Here is a 6,000-nt window from a genome sequence, read left to right as displayed (position 1 = left end):
ATAACAGCATGTAGCATGGGAATTACTAGAAATCGTTGGGACTTTTTGAATTATAGAGTGTGGTCTAAACCGACTCTAAAGTGTCTCGAGATAACTCGTTGTTATGAATTGATAATATAAATAAAATAAAATTGGATTATAGTCATAAATAATCTGGTGCTCCTTTGGTGATTTCTTGTATTAGTCTGTGTTTTGTATTGTTTTGTCTGTACTTTATTGTGAGTTTTACTACTTATTTTTGAGTTTGCGTTCTCTACTGTCTTTAATCTAAAGCTATTGTATTTAACCTTCATGTTGTCCTCGGGTCAGATTGCCCCGTTGTCCTGTATCAATGTTCTTTTTAATTCCCCAAAATAACATGATTGATTCCACACAACGCTCTTTGGCAAGTACACATCTCTACTTTCATTCATTTTGGGGCGTCTTATTCAATTCTATAAGTGTTTTTGAAATAGTATTGAGTAAAAGTTGACATATTCCAGTCTGTGATTATCCATCAACATCCATTCCTTTAACTTTAGTCTGAATAATTCCTAATTTCTGCTTTTCTAACTCCAACATTAGGTATAATTTCCTATAAATGAGGTTTATTGACCATGAATTCCTAAAATAATAATAATTTCGTAGTCTTGAAAACATCAAAAAAGGGACCAACACTGAAAAAAAGGGACAAAAATGTAATAAAAAATTAAAAACATGGATAAAAAACGTCAACAAAAGTGTTGATTTTCAATTTGACGGGAAGACAAAACAAGGGTAAAAGAAAGGGTTGATCTAGGCGTGCATTGTAAATGAGCTCAGGCTAAAAATGCTGTGGTGTGTGGCATAAGTTTATTTTCCATACATTGTATTCTTCCCTACACAAATACACATTAAGAAGGGTATGTACCGCACACAAATGCCCCAAATAAAAAAGGAAAAATGTAAGTGTATTAAGTTTCAACATCTTTAATTAATATACTGATTTGCATAATGATATTAGAAGCTGCCATTCCAAAAGGTCTAAAGAATTAAGAATAGAGCTGTTTTGTACCAAAGCAAAATAAATTGTGACAACGCAAGATAATACTGTACCAAAAGAGCTTTGAAAATCTTGCGCTGAACTGTCAAATGCATGTACGAGCTTGCCCTCATCTGACTGTATTTGACTTTGTGTGACCTGTCTCATACAGAGGATTACAGTGTGTTCTATGTCATAAGCCCCGCAGATGTTTAGCACAGTTGTGTGCGAATGTGTGTGTGAAGGGGGATAAGTTTAAGGTCATGCGTGGCGTTGTTGGATAGTTTGGTAGGAAGGGGCGTGGAAAGGCGACAAACAGAAATTACTGTTAATTCAAAGTTTGTTTAGCTCCCCATTTCCGCTGCTTTCATTCGCCTTGCTCATCAGTCCCTGGGCAGATCCAAGGCTGCAGCGGAGGAAACGTTCTTAGCATGCAATCTTCTGACGATGCCGGGACCGAGCTCAAGTTTCACCGCCAAACAAAAAGAAGCAGAATGAAACGCATTGATGTGTGTTGACAAAAAACAATGTTCCACCACAGGACGTAACTGGGTTCAGGAATGTGACAGACGTGAATGTGGCTCACATCTTATCGTTTGATCAGACTCGCACTGTCAGATGTTTACATGCGTTATCATTGTAGGTGAAAGGAAAACAATAGTTGGCTTTGTCTTTGTGCCAGCTGCATTGTTTGCCCTGGGGCGATGCTAACAGCTGTCAATGGGATTTGGTTTGTGATTAATTTGATGACAAAATGAGTTTTTACAGAACGCATTTTGGGAAATGACACTGCAGAGGATGAGGAAGAGGATAAGGGTCACATAGGATAATAATAATAATAATAATAATAATAAAAACACGTATTGTATTTTTGGGACTAAAGTCCATATTTTGAGAGTAAACTCACTAAAGCTCACTAAATTCTGACAGAAAAGTCCGAACTCAAATGCATTTTTCACATTGGCCCTAATCCTCCTCCATAAAATGAATGATGTATCATCTGGGATCTTTCTCCCATGGCCATTTTTAATAAACCTGCAGTTCATAGGGAAGAGGATTAGGGCCACATGATAAAAAAATTGTATTTGAGTTGTGAGTCTTTGATTAAAGTCAGCATTCTGTGAATGGATTCAGAATTCTAAAGTCAGATTATGACTTTAATCTCAGAACTGAAAAACTGTTTTCGCATTGGCCCTAATCCTCGTCCGTACCGTGATGTTACTTGATGATACTTGCTCCCATTGCCATTTTAAAGTAAAACCGAGTCCATTGTTGAACACTGAACGTTACTGCGTTGTTGATTGGTGTCAAATATCAAAGCCTGACATTTCTCATAGGACGTGCATGACTCACGAGCTGTTGTTTTTCTACTGCAACATTACGGTGATTACGCTCATCCATTACAATGTTAATAGTTTATTGGAAAACAATTTCCTCTCTCAGCCACTGGTCGGTGTGACACATCCTCATCACGAGAGAAAGCAAAGTGTTGCATGCTTGTGTTCCAGTTGATTTCTCTGTTTGAATCACAGGGCCTAATGTCAGGGTTAGAGATAGTCATTTTGTAATTGCTGTTTACATAGCTTTAGGGTTGGCACCCAGACACCTCACACACTGCCCTTTAGCTGGATTGAACCAACTCATATATACAGTACATTCAATTCAGTTCAGTTCAATTTTATTTATAATATCAATACATAAAGAGTTATCTCGAGACACTTTACAGATAGAATAGGTCTAGACCACACTCTATGAATAATAAAGTCTCAATAATTCTAGTATTTCCGCAAGAGCAAGCATTTAGTGCGACAATGGTGAGGAAAAACTCCTTTTAGGAAGAAACCTGGGACAGACCCTGGATCTTGGTAGGTGGTGTCTGATGGGCCGGGAAAGGGGGGGGGGGGGGGGGCGGGCGTGATGAATAGTGGCAATAACAGTCACAATAAAGATAATTGACCAGTGACAAAAAAAATGGTAGTCATAGTAGAAGTAGTGGTGGTGCATTTCATAGCAGGGCGCTGCAGGGCGTTGCAGTAAGAAGCATTTAAAGTGTTCAAGTGCTAGTATTACATCAGATTTCTTTGGAAACTATATCCTTCAGGGACTTTCCTCTATTGCGCGTAAAGTGTCACACTTGTTCTCACATTTCCTGTGGAGCTGAACGAACTGTGAAATGGTCTTTGCTAAACCAGTGGACCTTAACGAACTAGACAGAAAAGCCTGATGTTCCAGTCCCAGGGCAGATTGTGGAGATGCTGGATCCTACTTTTTAGCACTGGAACCTTCTCCTGAATGTCTGAGCCAGTACATAAATATAAAAAAAAATACATGAAATTGCATTTTAGTTTTAGTTTTTTACAAATAAACCAAGGGCTTTAAACATGAAGGTACACAGTTGAAGTTGTACTCAACACACTGCAGTTTTGCGGTAACTGCTTCTGACTGTCGCATTAATCTTCAAAAATCTTTATTTCTCGTGCACTGTAATTTGTATGCATTCCACGTATTTAGTACTATAGTGTGTCCTTGTACAGCTTGTTTTCAGTTTCACAGATCTAAAACTAAAACGTAGCCTCAGCACATCTTTTATGTTCAATCAGTGCGAAGTCAAAGGTTAAAATGCTGGGAGTAATTTCACCCTAGGGTCCTCTGCACCGTACCGCGGCCAGTGGCCCCACTTGCGGAATAGTGTTCTTTTTCACTTGTACTCTAGTTGGCGTTTTTTGGGTCTTTGGCTTTACTAGGATAAAGGAAGTTGTCTTCATCGAAATGTCAGCTACAGACATGGTAGTGCTTCATCGTGATGTCCATTTTGAGAAGGACAAGCCACTGTTGTAGAAGCTCCGGGTCACTGTGCCGAAACAGCAGATCATGGAAGGTCTCCGGACTCAACCTTTTTAGCTTTCATTTCGCAGACGGGGAGATCCAGCGTTGCCGGCATCTTGCCCTATCGTTTACGCTGCAGTGGTCTGAAGTAACGTCTCGGGTTACGTATGTAACCCTTGTTCCCCGAGAGAGGGGAGCGAGACACTGCGTCGGTTCACCGCCCCTCGCCCCGCCTGGAGTGCCTTGCTTCATAGAAAGAGCTAATGAGCTATGTGCCGGCGTGCCTATGTATGCCCCTACGGTTATGCCGTCACATGCTACCGTTCTCACTAGGACCAATAGGATTGGAGTCACGTTGTGAGTGCTACAAGCTGACTCACTAGCTTAGGACTTCAAAGTTCTTTTCTACTCAACACAAAACGGCAGTGAATAAAAGTCTTGAATCCCAAGTTCTTCGTTTGATTGTTTATTTAAAAAATTTCAAAACATAAAATACAAAAACTTAGGATCTTTACTTTTCTTTAAAGTAAATAAATAAATTAACTGTAATTCCGTGTAGGTCAAAAGACTGTGTTGCTCCAAAGTCCAGGTGCTTCTGGCTGTTTCCCAGAGTACTATTTCTTTCATGCTACATCTAGCAGCCAATCAAATTACGTTATTCCATGTCACTGGTAAACTCCAATTTCTACGTTCTATTTTGAACACAGGTTTTGTCAGGTATTACAAAATTTCCATAGAAATGGCTTCAACACACGTGTGCGCAGTTGTTTCCGTCAACAAAGTTTTACGTGAGAGTACAAAAACGTTTTCGCTGAATTTGGAAAGTTTTATAAATGCATGTATGTTCAGGTCAACACTTCAAATATCATCCAGTTACCAATACATTGCAATGGAGTGTTGAATTCACTAGCTTTTCCCTTACACTTGTGAGTTTCCCAAATCAGGGAAGTGACGTCGATGCAGAGGTATAGCAGCAAAGAGCAGAAGCCATCAGGCAGATGTCATTTAAAGAAACTCCTGGTGTACTTACAAACTTTCCAATGTCTCGTTTTATGAGTAAATAACCTATTTGTAATACTGTAGTTGTTTTAGTACCATTCTGGGCATTATGAGTAGGGTAATTTACAAGATACACACTTTGTTCCATTAGCTCCTGCACTGGGCCATTCAACTGATAGCGCTAACTCAGCCAATGTTAGACCAAGGGAAAAAAGCTCCTGGGGGGGGGGGTTGTTTGGTTTGAGGTCATGGTGCAAAGGACCCTAAGGTGAAATTACTCCGAACCATCCCTTTAACCCTTGTGTTCTCCTTGGGTCAAATTGACCCGTTTTCTTATTTCAATGTTCATTTTAATTCCCCAAAATAACATGATTGATTCCACACAACGCTCGTTGGCAAGTACAAATCTCTACTTTCATTAATTTTGGGGCGTCTTATTCAATTTTATAGCATTTGAAAAAAAATTGAAGTTTTTTTGAAATAGTATTGAGGAAAAGTTGACATATTCTAGTCTGTGATTATCCATTAACATCCATTCCTTTAATTTTAGTCTCAATAATTCCTAATTTCTGCTTTTCTAACTCAAACATTAGGAATAATTTCCTTACGTATTGACCATAAATTCAAAAATTAACTGTAAAACTAAAATTAATAAGTTAGTGTGACGTAGTGTTGAAAACGTCAAAAAAGTGACAAACATTGAGAAAAAACGTCAAAAGTGTTGAAAAAAGGGACAAAAACGTAAGAAAATGAAAAAAATAAAATGATAAAAAGTGTCAACAAAAGTGTTGATTTTCAATTATGACGGCAAGACAACACAAGGGTAAAAATCACATGAAAACATCCAGGGAGAAGAACCGCGAGAAATAAAAACTGTATAAACCAACACTGAGAGAGAAAAAAATAAAAAAACTTAAAAAAGAAAGTCTGTCAGCAAAAATGTTCTTCTTCTTCATCTCCTATTAAAGCGTCATGGTCAGTTTAGGAGCAGCTAAAATCAGCCTGGCTCTCCACATGTAATGACAGTGTCGATGATGAGAAGCTGTTTGCAGGCCAGTGCTTAGTCAAGCCCCTGATGACAGACGCTGCTGTGTGGGGGGAACAACCTCAAATTAAAGCTAATCCCTAAATGTTATTTCATGAGATTACCCTTCCAAGGAGCCTGCCGTATCCAC

Source organism: Etheostoma spectabile, unplaced genomic scaffold (assembly GCF_008692095.1).
Source record: "Etheostoma spectabile isolate EspeVRDwgs_2016 unplaced genomic scaffold, UIUC_Espe_1.0 scaffold00569331, whole genome shotgun sequence".
Classification (NCBI taxonomy): domain Eukaryota; kingdom Metazoa; phylum Chordata; class Actinopteri; order Perciformes; family Percidae; genus Etheostoma; species Etheostoma spectabile.
Note: the sequence above shows the minus strand (reverse complement) of the source record.